This window comes from Eschrichtius robustus, chromosome 9, assembly GCF_028021215.1.
Source record: "Eschrichtius robustus isolate mEscRob2 chromosome 9, mEscRob2.pri, whole genome shotgun sequence".
NCBI lineage: Eukaryota > Metazoa > Chordata > Mammalia > Artiodactyla > Eschrichtiidae > Eschrichtius > Eschrichtius robustus.
In genome coordinates this window covers 50010135-50023711 of record NC_090832.1, presented here as the reverse complement: position 1 = coordinate 50023711, position 13577 = coordinate 50010135, and the positions used below count along the sequence as shown (strand labels likewise).

General features: G+C 41.2%; 1 pseudogene; it reads left to right on the top strand.

The window, feature by feature from the left end:
* Positions 1 to 4919: 4919 nt before the first annotated feature.
* LOC137769471 (V-type proton ATPase subunit e 1 pseudogene) lies at positions 4920 to 5179 on the top strand (annotated as a pseudogene).
* The last annotated feature ends 8398 nt before the right edge of the window (positions 5180 to 13577 follow it).

Genomic DNA, 13577 nt, shown 5'->3' with positions numbered 1-13577 from the left:
AAATGGCACAACATAGATAAAATGGACAAATTCCCTGAAAGACACAAACTACCAACACCCACTCCAGAAAAAAACAGATAACCAGAATAGCCCTATATCTATTAAAGAAATTGAATGTGTAGTTAAAAACCTTCCCACAAAGAAAACCCCAGGCCCAAACATTTAAGGAAGAAATAATACTGATTCTGCACATACACTTCAAGAAAACTGAAGAGTAGGGAATACCTCCCAGCTCATTCTATGGGCCAGTATTATCCTGATACCAGAACCAGGCAAAGACATAAGAAAACCACAGACCAGTATACCCCATGAAGATAGACATAAAAAATTCTTAACAAAAGTTTAGCAGATTGAATGCATCTTTATATAAAAAGGACAATACATCATGACCAAGTAAGGTTTATCCCAAGAAAGCAAGAGTGGTTTAACATCTGAAAATCAATCAATAAAATCCATCATACTAACAAACTAAAAAAGAAAAACCATATGATTATCTCAATAGATGCAAAAAAAAGCATTTGACAAAAAACCTAACATCCTTTCATAATAAAGACACTCAACAAACTAGGAATAGAAGGTATTATGATCTGTTTCTGCCCGTAGAACACTTCTGACATGAAATGTGTGGGGTTTTTGCTCATACCAACAACCAATTCTCCAACTCTCCAAATACCAGCTGGGTTACCTAAATGTAATTCAAATCTGACACTAACTATTGGAGTTAGCATCAGATCCCACAAGTTGAGGGCTCAGTCCCACAATACTGTCCCCTATTTCAGATGCCAATCACAAGTCCGAGGCTTCCCGTAATTCTGATAAACTGACAAAAATCAGGGTTCCCACTACCCCCTCCTCAGGTTCAATAATTTGCTAGAACAGCTCATAGAATTCAGGAAAACACTTTACTTACATTTACCTGTTTATTATAAAAGGTATTATAAAGGCTACAGATGAACAGCCAGATGAAGAGATACATAGGGCGAGGTACGGAGGAAGGAGCATGGAAGGCACGCCACCTTTCCAGCACCCCATATGTTCACCAACCCAGAAGCTCTCTCAATCTCAATGGAGGTTACATTACACAGGCATGGTTGATTAAATCATTGGCCATTGGTGATTAACTCACTCTCCAGCCCCTCTCCCTTCCTGGGAGGTCAGAAAGTAGGGCTGAAAGTTCCAACTCTCTAATGCCTGCCTTGGTCTTTCTGGAAACCAGCCCCCATTTTTAAGTTATCTAGGGGCCTCCAACCACCTGTCATCTTATTACCATACCAGAAAGACACCTTTATCACTCTAGCGATTCTAAGGGTCTTAGAAGCTCTTGTGTCAGGAACTGGGAATTAAGACCAAATATGATAACAAAAGATCCTCCTATCACCCCTATCACTCAGCAACTTACAAGTGCTTTAGGAGCTCTGTGTCAGGAGCTGAGAATTAAGACCAAATATGTATTTCTTATTATATCACAATATCACAGAAGGGAACTTCCTCAATCTGATAAAAGTCATCAATAAAAAACTCATAGCTAATAGCATACTTAATGTCTGAAAGACTGAATGCTTTCTCCCTAAGATCAGGAATAAAATAAGGATGTCCACTCTCACTGCCACTATATTGTACTGGGGGTTCAGGCAAGAAAAGAGAAAAAGAAAAAGTTCTCCAGATTGGAAAGGAAGAAGTAAAACTGTCTGTATTCACAGATGATATGATAATCTATGTAGAAAATCTGATGGAGTTTACAAAAAAAAAAAAACAACCTATTAGAATAAGTGACTTTGGCAAAGTTGCATGATAACAAGATTAATATACAACAAATTAATTGTATGTCTATATGCTAGCAATGAACAACTGGAAATTGAAATTTAAAAAAAAAACATTTTAATAGCACTGAAAATATAAATATTTAGGGATAAATCTAACAAAAAAATGTGCAAGATGTATCACTAAAATCTAGGTATGTGCATGTATTCTGCAACTTGATTTTTCCTCTGAATATTTGTTTGTGAAATTCATACATATTAATATTGTGTAGCTCTAGTTCATTTCTTTTTCATTGTTATTTAGTACTCCATTGTTCCAACAAACCACAATTTACTTAACCATTTTCTAATTGATGGACATGCAGATTGTATTCAGATTTTTACTACAGCAATACTGCTGTAAACAATCCCTATGTACATATATTGGAGTTTTTCTAAGGTATATACCTAGGAATGGAGTTGTTGTGTTGTAAGGCACATACATCAACTATTAAATATTGCTGAATTGCTCTCCACAGTGGTCATACCAATTTGCCTTCCAACCGAGAGGCTATAAAATTTCCCCACACCTTTGTCACAATACTTGTTTCATCAGATCCTTAAACATTAGTCAGTTTCAGAGATGTGAAATGGTATTATGTTGGAGTTTAAATCTGCATTTCCCTAATTAGTACTGAGGTTGTACATCTTTTCATATCTTCATTGATCATTTGGTTTTTCTTTCCTGAGAATTGCCTATTCATATTTTTGCACATTTTTCTATTAGGTTATTTTTATTTATTTTGATTTGTAAGTGCTTTTTGCATATTCCAGATACCTTTGTCAGTTAAGCATTAGGAATAATTGTATTTTCAATCTCTTTGTGGTGTTTTTTGATGATCAGAAGTGGTATTTTTTTATTTTAATTAAGTCAAATCCATAAATATTTTCCTTTATAGTTTGTGATTTTGTATTTTGTTTTTCCATGAGGTCACAAAAATATTCTATTTTCTTCTAAAAGTTTTAGCCTTTGGCTTTTCTTATTTAGGTCTTAAAGCCACTGGAACAGATTATTTGATTTGAGGTAAAGATCCAATTTTGGTTTTTTCCATACATGTAAAAAATTGTCCCAGCACCATTTATTGAATATATTCCATCCTTTTCTCTGCATTTTCACCTCTGTCATCTATACAGTTTCTATTTACATGTGGGTTTGTTCTGGACTCTCTAAATCTGTTCCATTGGTCTATTTACTTTTTCCTGTGCCCATGTGTCTTTATCATTTAGTTTTATGCATCTGCTCCAATCTTTTACTACTATTTCTCCAAAATAGCTCTTATCAAAGTCACCATGATCTCCATATTGCCAAATTCCATGGTCAGTTTTCAACCCTTATTTTACTCAATGTCCACTGTTAAAAAATAATTTTAAAAGGTAAAATCATGACTCACATACAAATATACAATGAACACGTCAATGATTTTATTTTATTTTTTAAATTTATTTATTTATTTTTGGCTGCATTGGGTCTTCGTTGCTGTGCGCGGGCTTTCTCTAATTGCAGCGAGCGGGGGCTACTCTTTTGCTGCGGTGCATGGGCTTCTCATTGCAGTGGCTTCTCGTTGCAGAGCATGGGCTCTAGGCGCGCGGGCTTCAGTAGTTGTGGCTGGCGGGCTCTAGAGCGCAGGCTCAGCAGTTGTGGTGCACGGGCTTAGTTGCTCCACGGCATGTGGGATCTTCCCAGTCCAGGGCTCGAACCCGTGTCCCCTGCACTGGCAGGTGGATTCTTAACCACTGAGCCACCAGAGAAGCCCCTCTTTTAATCATTAATTAATGAGGGAACTAATAAGATGTTACAATCAGTTCAAAGAAGAATTCAATGAAGCCCAAGTATTAAAGCAATAAGGAATGCTAGAAAAGATTTACAAATAGATGCAGAACTGGTCTATCCACAGGGTAATTGCATTCCACCAATGCAATCAGTTGCATTCCACAGGATGCAATTCATTTCTGTGGACAAGAATCATTGGTTATGATCAGTTTTCTACAACTTAAAAAGTTATAAAATAGCTCAAAGACAATGAAAGATGAAGATAACCCTAAAGGGTATACTAGACAGACATTCTATTTGGCAGGCGGGGGGGTGGGGGGGGGGCGCTCATTTCAAAATCTTTCACAGTGTTTACTGGCACCACAATATCATATTGTCCTTCTTGAAACATCTTCCTTTGCTTCTGTGCCAGCCCAGTCTCTTGATTTTCCTCTTACTTTGCCACTTTCTGTATCTCAGTCTCTTCGATCCTCCTCTTCTTCCTATTTTCTCTATATGTTGGAGTGCCCCAGGGCTCTGAGCTTTCTCTTCTCTTTTTACACTCTCCCTAGTAGCATCATGTAGTCCAAGAGTTGGTAAACTACAGTCCATGGGCCAAATCTGGCCTGCCACTTGCTTCTACAAATAAAGTTTTATTGGAACATAGTCATGCTCATTCATTCATAGATTACCTACAGCTGCTTTCATACTACAGTGGCAGACTTAAGTAGCTATGAACGACTGTATGACCCATAAAGCCTAAAATATTTACTATCTGGCCCTTCTGTTTGCCCTTCTGCTGGCAAACAGAAAAAAGCATACCAACCCGTGATCTAGTCCTATGGCTTTCAAAACTTACATTAATGACTCCCAAATTTATATGTCCAAGCTGACCTCACCCCAGCACTTCAGACTTGTTAATACCACTACCTTCTCCATGTCTCCATCACCTATCTAAAAGGCACCTCAAACTTACCATGGCCACCCTCAATCCTGCTTCTCTCCAGAACTTCCCGCCTCAGTAAATGGTACCACTTTTACCCAGTTGCTTAGGCCAAAACCCTTGGTGTCTTCTTTTACTCCTCTCCCGTTTTCACACTCCACATCCTTTTCCATCAGAAAATTCTAGTTGCTCTGCCTTTATAATAGAGCTTGATTCTGAACACTTCTCTCCACCCCCACTGCTAACCTCTTTATCCAAACCATCATCCCTCGCTAGATTACGCAACATCCTCCTAACTGGTCCCCTTGCTTCCTCCCTTGCCCCACACAGCAGGCAAGCGTTCCTGAAAAATATAATTCAAGTTGACACTTCCGGATGGGACCAAAGTGAGGTGGCGGGGCAGGGGCTGACCCCTCCCGCAGCAGCCATGGCGTATACTGGCTTCATGGTGCCTCTCGTTGTGATGAGTGCATTCTAGGGCTTCCTCGGCTTCCTGGTGCCCTGGGTTCATCCCTAAGGGTCCCAGCTGGGGAGTTAGCACCATTGTCATCGCCATGTTGGTAACCTGTTCAGTTTGCTGCTATTTCTTTTGGCTGATTGCAGTTCTGGCCCAACTTAACCCTCTCTTTGGACTGCAGTTGAAAAATGAAACTATCTGGTAGGTACCTCAAGCATCACTGGCCTTGAGGAGGAAGACCTGCTCGCCAGGGCTCAGTCACTGAGGTCACGAAGAGAACTCCTCTAGATGCAAAAGCACCTCCATACCCACACCACCTTCCCTGACTTGCCCACTTTGGCCATCAGCTGCCTTAAACATTCACACCACATTTGAATATCTTATTCTAGAATGCAGTATTTTTTCCTGTCTCCTTCTTTACATTTTGATGAATGATGTGCCTATTTAATCTAAACTGTGCTGCCTCCACAAAATGTTTATGTACTCTTCCGAGATAGAAAGTGCCGTTCTTCTGAGAAATAATGTTACTATCTCCTTGGATCCTGTGGATTTGAAGGTGGCTCCTGCCTGCTCACAACATGAGAATGAGTGAAGTGTTTGAAAACTGTTACACACAGTAAGACTCCAGTGGGGCAGTCAGTAGGAGAACATGTTCAGAGGGAAAATCTGTCTCACCAGAATTATACCAAAGTATATTTTCAGGATGAATTTCTTATTTCTGCCATCTTTTGGAATAAATAATTTTTCTGCTTTCCATGGGAAAAAAAATGTATATCTATATATATAAAATTCAGATCATGACACTCCCTTGCTCAGCAGCTTCCTAGCACACTTAGAATAAAATCAAAGTCCTTCCATGACCCTGGCTGCTTCTCTGACTCATCTCCTACCTCTCTTTCTCAACCACTCTTCACTCCAGCCTGGCCTCCTAGCTCATTCCTCAAACACAGCAAACACACCCCAGTCCCTGCACTTTACACTTGCTATTCCCTCTACCTCAAAGCTTCTTTTTTTTTTTTTTCCACTTTGACATTCTGTTTATTTTTCAATTTAAGATTATGTCCCAAATAAAACAGCCACAACAATAAAACCAAACAGGGAATTCCTTGGTGATCCAGTGGTTAGGACTCCATGCTGTCACTGCCAAAGGCCTGGGTTTGATTCCTGGTTGGGGAACTAAAATCCCACAAGCTGCAAAGCACGGCCAAAACCAAAAACAAAACAACAACAGCAAAAAAAAAAAAAAAAAAAATCACGCCCCGCCTGCCACAGTCTGGAAACTTTCCTGTAACTTTTATTTTCCCTGCTTTACTGAGATATAATTGACATATAATGTCGTGTAATTTTAAGGTGTACAATGTGATGATTTGATATATGTATAAATGGCAAAATTATTACTGTAAGGTTAGGAAACACATCCATCACCTCACATAGTTTTTTGGTGAAAACTTTTAAGATCTACTCTCTTAGCAACTTTCAAGTATACAATACAGTATTGTTAACTGTATTCATCATGCTGTACATTAGATCCCCATAATTTATTCATCTTATAACTGGTAATTTTACCCTTTGACCAGCTTCACCCATTTTCCCTACCCCTACCCCCACCCCCTTCCCCTGGTAACCACAAATCTAGTCTCTGTTTCTGAGTTCAATTTCCTCTACCTGAGACCTCTTTCCCCAAGAGCCATATGGCCCGTTCCTTACGTCAGTCAGGTCACTGTTCAAATGTTGCCTCTTCTAAGAAGATTTCTCTGCTCCTCCTCAAGTATCAGTCTTCATCACTCTCTAGCCCCTTACCATGCCACCTTGTTTTATTTTTCTTCAACCTAATATATATATATATATATATATATGTGTATATATATATATATATATATATATATATATATGTGTATATATATATATATATATATATATATATATAATATTATATATATATATATATATATATATATATATATATAATATCATATATATATATAGTATCACTACTATAGAATATAAGCTCCATGAGGGCAGGAACTTTGACATATAGCAGGTGTGTTGAATGACTGAATACAGTAAGTATGTGTTGAATGACTGAATGGACGTAATCCAAACATAGGGAATAATGAAACAAAATTTAAGCAGTTTCCTAAGGGCACCAGTTTCTCCACAAATGAATGGAAGAAAACTAAAAGGGCCTGGCTCAAACACTACCCACCACTCAGACAAGTCTTGGGTTCTCCTAAAGAGGAGCCCACTAACAGCACACTTTCCATCTTAGAAATACAATGAGGTCATTTTAACACAAATACAGTGCAGATGTATTTCTGCCAGTGGGTGGAAGGGACATGGGCAGATAGGTAGGGGATAAAGGAAGGGGCCTAAGAGAAAACAGTGTTCGTGCATCCTTCTAAATCTAAGAGTAGTTGTTAGATTGGGTGACTTAGGGTCCCTGGCATGTGAGAAAATATTCTGATGTCCTGTGGTCCCACAGCCTCCAGATCCCAGCCCTCGTCCCAATGTGGACTGTCTTGTTCAATGTGGACCATCAACCATGCAAAGATAGATGGTTTCTGTTCTCATCACCTACCTACAGACTCCCCCAGCCCATTGCTCTCCCATAGCTCTAGCCCCTTATCCCAGCTCTCTACTGGACAACTCCACCCATCACACCTCAGATTACCAGAATGACCTCTCTAAAATTCCCATGTAAATAGACCATGCCATCAGTAAAATCCTTCCATGGCTCCCTGGCTTTCAGAATTAAGTTTCATCTCCTCAGCATGGCCTCCAAGGCATCCCAGGACTGGATCCCTGCTTACCTCTCAAGCATCACTTCCAGTCATGTCCCTCTTCTCCAGAATTGTAAGGTTCCATTGGATCCTGTGATGAGGGATGTTCATTCACACCACCATCCCTTTGCTCATGCTGTTCTTTCAGCCTAGAAATCCCTCCCCACCTCCCCAGCTTACTGGCTAAATCAATTAGTTCTTCAGGACACAGCTCAGGTGCTGCTTGATGTCTGATCCTTGATGACAATCGAATGAAGTTCCAAGTCCTTTCTCCAGTTTAAAAAAAGGTGTAGTCAGAACCATCACTTAGTACCTGTGTGATCCTGGGCAAGTCATTTAACCTCTCAAAGTTTACTCTTGCAGGTAATAATAGTGCCAACTTGGTTATGAGTGTTAAACGAGATCAGTGTCTCCTCAATTTTAGTATCCAGCCATTGGTGATCATCTTCATGATAATTTCCATATCTATATATCATAATTTTATAAATATATTTTAAAACGAACTTTAAATTGACTAACATTTTAAAACTAATTTTAATATGCTTGTTTTAAATATATTATATGTATTAAGCAGAAGTTAGTGCTGGAAACAGAAACCTCTCTAGGTATTTCAAGAAGAGAGGGATACAATAAAAGGGATTATATGCTTTCAATATTGTTGGAAGGGCTGGAGGAGGAGTCAGGGGCCACAGCTTGAATATTTGTTTCAAGGTCACACCACCATAGTTGCAGCCCAGAAGTCAGCAAGCTGCTGCAACTGCAGGTGCAGCTGCTGCCACCACTGCAGCACGACTGCCTCATGCCCACTTATAGGAGGAGGATTGAACTGGTAATGCTGCACAATTCCAAAAGATAATGGAGCCTATGTCATTAGCTATCTCACCTGATGTCCACTGAGAGAAGACAAATAAGGGATGAAGGAAGGGGTGGTCTAAGGAACAAAAATAATTGTGGTTTTTGATTACCTTCGCTGCTCTTATGATACTCTTTTTTTTTTTTAAGATTTTTTTTTTTTTGATGTGGACCATTTTTAAAGTCTTTATTGAATTTGTTACAATATTGCTTCTGTTTTATGTTTTGCTTTTTTGGCCACAAGGCACGTGGGATCTTAGCTCCCTGACCAGGGATCGAACCCACACCCCCTGCATTGGAAGGTGAGTCTTAACCACTGGACCACCAGGGAAGTCCCAATACTCTTCCTTGAAAAGGGCTTTTATTTCCTGACCCGCATCTTCCCTCTTCCTTCCCCCCCACCTCTATCCTGCTGCTTCCAACTCTCTTTCATTTCCTCAAGCAGCTGTAATTGGTCATTTGCTGTAGAAGCCTGGGAGAAGGTTTAAGGGAGTGGATGTTTGTAAGATTGGTCCTTCACTTAATAAATACGTATTTTACTTGTGTCTGCTCTGTATGAGGAGGCAACATGAGTAGAAGATATGATTCCTTACATAAAAACTTTAGATAGAGAGATAGATAGAGAGATAGATAGATAGATAGATAGATAGATAGATAGATAGAGATATATGCTGTATGCCAGATACTAAGACCTTAACGTTGGTTATCTCATTTACTTCTCACAGCTCTCTAAATCAATGCTGTTCTCATCTCCGTACTCAGATAAGAAAAATGAAACACCCAGAGAACAAGCAATCTGTTTAAGGTTGCCCAAGCTTGAGAGTTACAGAGCCAGGTTCCAACCCAGCCCTGTACACTCTAAAGCTACCACTCATGACCACAACACTGGCACTGCTTGTTACAAAACGTGTGGGTTTTGCAGAGCTACCGTTGAAATGACTGGAGCAGAAATCTGGTGACTTCAAACCACCAGTCCCCTCAACCTCCATAAGAAATGCCCACAAGTTACTGTGCAGTAAGCCCTGGAAGACACCCATGTGGCCCCGTGTTCAAGTCAAAGTCTTTAAAACTCAAAGGAGGAAGTAATTTCTTCTGGGTGGGGTAACCTCAAAGGCCTCCAGAAGGATTTGATATTTGATTTCAGATTTGAAGGATAAGTATATATTGCCAGGCAGAGGTGGGGTAGGGAGCATGCTCAGGTGGAGAAAATAGCCTGAGTAAAGATCCAGATGTAAAAAGTCAGGACCTGTGTGAGGCCATAGTGTGCAGCACATCAGCAGATGGGATGGGAGCAGGCGTGCGTTGCACTCAGCCTCCTGCCTGGCACACAGGAAATACTGGGCATGTCTTCCCGAAGGGCCTTAGAACACACCGTAAGAGCTCTGTAGTCGGACGCCTGGTCGTAAATATCTCCGCGTTAAAAGCTGCGAGACCTCGGGCAAGTCACATCCCTCTGGTGTCACTGCCTCATCAAAATGATTGAAAGTGACAGTCCTACTTCACCGGGCCGTGGTAAGGGTCTAACGAGTTAAGTCCTGTAAAGTGCTCTAGTCATCGTTTCAGTTGCAAATAACAGCGAACCTAACTCAAACAAGCTTGAGGAAGGAACGGACTTTTTCACTCATTATGGTAAAAGGCCAGACGTAGAACTAGCTGCCTGCGTGGTGGGATCCAGAGGGACAAACAATGTCATCAGGTTTCCCCCTCTCTCTCATTCTCCATGTCTTCTCCTCTCTGCTCTTCTCTGCTTTTCTGTGTAGATTTCAACCCCACAAGAAGAGAGAAACCCACCCTCTCCTGTACCTGCAAGTCAAATTTCCTAAAGCTGGGCTTGGACATGGGGGAGAGTAGAATGCTCTGATTGGCTGGCCTGCGGCTTGGGGTAGAAGAATGTTCTGATTGGCTGGTCTGTATCACATGCTCAGCTCTCGTCAATGGCCACCCGACAGGGTCTCACAAACTGGGGGACAAACACCTTTCCTGGAAAGAGATTCCAACTAGACAAACAACATTTAGAAGCTTTTAACAGCGTGCTTGGCCCTTGGTAAGTGTTTACTAATAGCTAATGCTATGAAGATAGGCCAAAAAGGATAAGTTAGGGCCACATGCATGGGGCCTTGAATTTTAGGCTAAAACTAGCGAGCTTTAGTTAAAGGGCTGTGGGGAGCCGCCAAGGTTCCAATGTGGTGAACAAAGTATGTTTTAGGAAGATTGGTCTGATAATGGGGGTGTGACAGAGGGTAGAGAAGTTGGTGGTAGGAAGGTCAGCCGGGAAGCTGATAAATTGGTCAGCTGGGAGGCTGATATATTCTGAGCTCAGTGTTCAGGATCCCGGTTAAAGATGTGATAGTAAGAACAGAATGAAGGGGATTCCCACTTAAAAGGCAGAGAAGGAAGAATGGCTGGCTTTGGCAACTGGCTGCCTGGGGAGGGCACATAAATGTGACGAGGTGAGAAGTCCCTGAGGTTACAAACCTGGCTGACTGGAAAGATGGTGGCCTGGCCACTCGGGCTCCTCTCTTTCCTCCTTCCTCTTTTCATCTTCACCCTCCCTCCCCACTCTCTTTAGGGAACTATGCAATTTTCTCTTATCCTAGACAGCACAGTCTTTCTCTGGTGCATTTCACTTGCACACCCACCAAGGGATCTACCTGGAGCAGCTTTAAAAGGATTGATTTATAAACAAATGCAATGTGTTAAGAAAGACTCAGGTGAATGCAGTGTTCCCCCCTTACCATAAAAGAAAACAAGCAAACAAGAGGGAATTTGTAAAATGGGCAAAAGATTTGGAATAACCTATGTCTCTTTTAAGAACATGAAATGAATTAGAGTTTTGGCTAGGAGCCCTGAGTATTGTGTCTGTGTTAGAAATGTAAAGAGTGTAGCAGAAGATGGATTTCACCCACTTCAGGAGAGAGGTACAAGAGGTCTGTGTGTGTGTGTGTGTGTGTGTGTCTGTCTGTCTGTCTGTGTTTACAGGTCTGTAAGTGAGCTAAATGAGAACCACTGACATGTCAGAGGCAGATGTATGTCAGAGTTATACTGACCCAAGTGGTCAAAAATTGAGGAGCAAACGTGAGGAAGGGAAGAGAGAGACTTCCTAGTTCTACTTCCGAAGTGCGTTTCTGGGATGTTAAGGGGAGGCTTGCACAATGCGGTGTCTCAAAGCCATCTGGTAGCAACCTGTCCCTGTTCCAGGAGCCGTCACCCACGACTCCAGCTGGCCCAGGCAGTAGCCTTGATGGATTTCTTCTTTTAATCAGTGATGAAAATTTTGTCTTTGTCTTTCACTTGTAACCTGGGTGTGTTACTGACTCTTGTGAAAACTTCAAGAGGGATTCCAATCCCCTACTCCATAATCTGGGAAGTAAAACTAAGTATAAAACAACTGAAGAAGTTATGGCATGGTCGGTTATTTGTCTGTCACTTTCCATCTTCTTTCATAATATAACCCCTTAAATAAAGGACCACATAGGGATGGCAGAGGAGCCAGTTAGAAGGAGCCTATGACCCCGACAATCTGGCACAGACCTGAACAAGGGAATGACAAATGATGTTATCCAAAAGAGGTTGAAAGGCCCCTCTGCCCCAAAGTTTCTCTCTGACAATCTGCTGCAGACAACTCACTGCACCTTGCGTCCCACTTTAAGGTGAAGTCTCTTCTCCTGAGAGCATTGGCCCTCCCTTTCTTTATACCAAACACCTGCTCATCCTTCCTAGTTCAACTTCAGCGATGTGCCTCTCCTGTGAAGCTTTTGCTGATCCCCACTCCCAACTCTCCATCCTCCCATCTATCTCTCTCTCCAGCATGGAGCTGACAATGTGGCTAGGTACTTATCTTCTCCAATGGCTGCCAGACCCCAAGAGGGCAGGAGCCTCATCGTTTCAATTTTGCATCCCAGCACCGTACACTGTAGTAGGGGCTCAAAAGATGAAGAAACAAATATGATGCAGTGGAAAGGTCACTGAACCTGGAGTTAAGTGATCATGTCAAACAGGCTCCTTGGCTGATGATCTTGGACAAGAGACCCAACTCTTTCGAGCCTCAGTTTCCTCATCTGACAAGTAAGAAAAACAATCCCCTCTCCCCTTTTCACACATCCCAGTTTTTCCATGGAACAAACGAAATAAGGTATTTAGCAGAGCAGGTATTTAGGAAGAAAATCTGAGGAGACACTGGTCCAGCCCACTCATTTTACAGATGATAAAACCGAGCCTTAAAACTTTGTTTTTTACCAAAATTTACTATCCTTAGTCCCATTCCTCTAGGAGCTTGCTCTTGGAATCTGACCTGGAGGTAGGAACCTAATAAATTCATTTTTTCAGGAGTTAATAATGGTTGTTCAGAGTGTGAGAGTACCTCTCTTAGAAATATTTGCATTTCTCTTAAGAGGTTTACAGTAGTAGGATTTCTTTCAGGTCTTTGAACAGACTAGTAGAGAGGTATTTTGGATGGGATGGTTTCCAAGTCTTTCCCAATCTGCATGATATAAATAACTGTCTCTTTGTATACTGTCTTGCACTGATATTTGGAGAAAAACTACATTAATGTTGATCTCCCACAGGTGTCCCATGCCCCAAAGTCTGGAGGACTCGCCTTTTTAAAATATGAAAACTAGAAATCTCAGACCCCTGAAGTCACAAAAGCAGTAAACATCTTCAAAGAGATGAAAAAATAATCATGACACATTGTAAAGAATCTTTAAATAGAAGTAAGGAAATCTGAGGCCCAGGTCTCACCCTAGCAAGTTATGTGAACGTGGTTAACTCAGGCTTTTTGAGCATTCCCCCCTCTCCAGTATTTTAATACTATTTAGTGTGTGTGTGTGTGTACATAGGTCAAAATTCAAAAGGTATTGTGGGGGACTTCCCTGGCAGTCCAGTGGTTAAGACTTTGCCTTCCAATGCAGGGGGTGCAGGTTCGATCCCTGGTCCGAGAGCTAAGATCCCACATGCCTCACGGCCAAAAAAAACCCAAAACATAAAAACAGAAGCA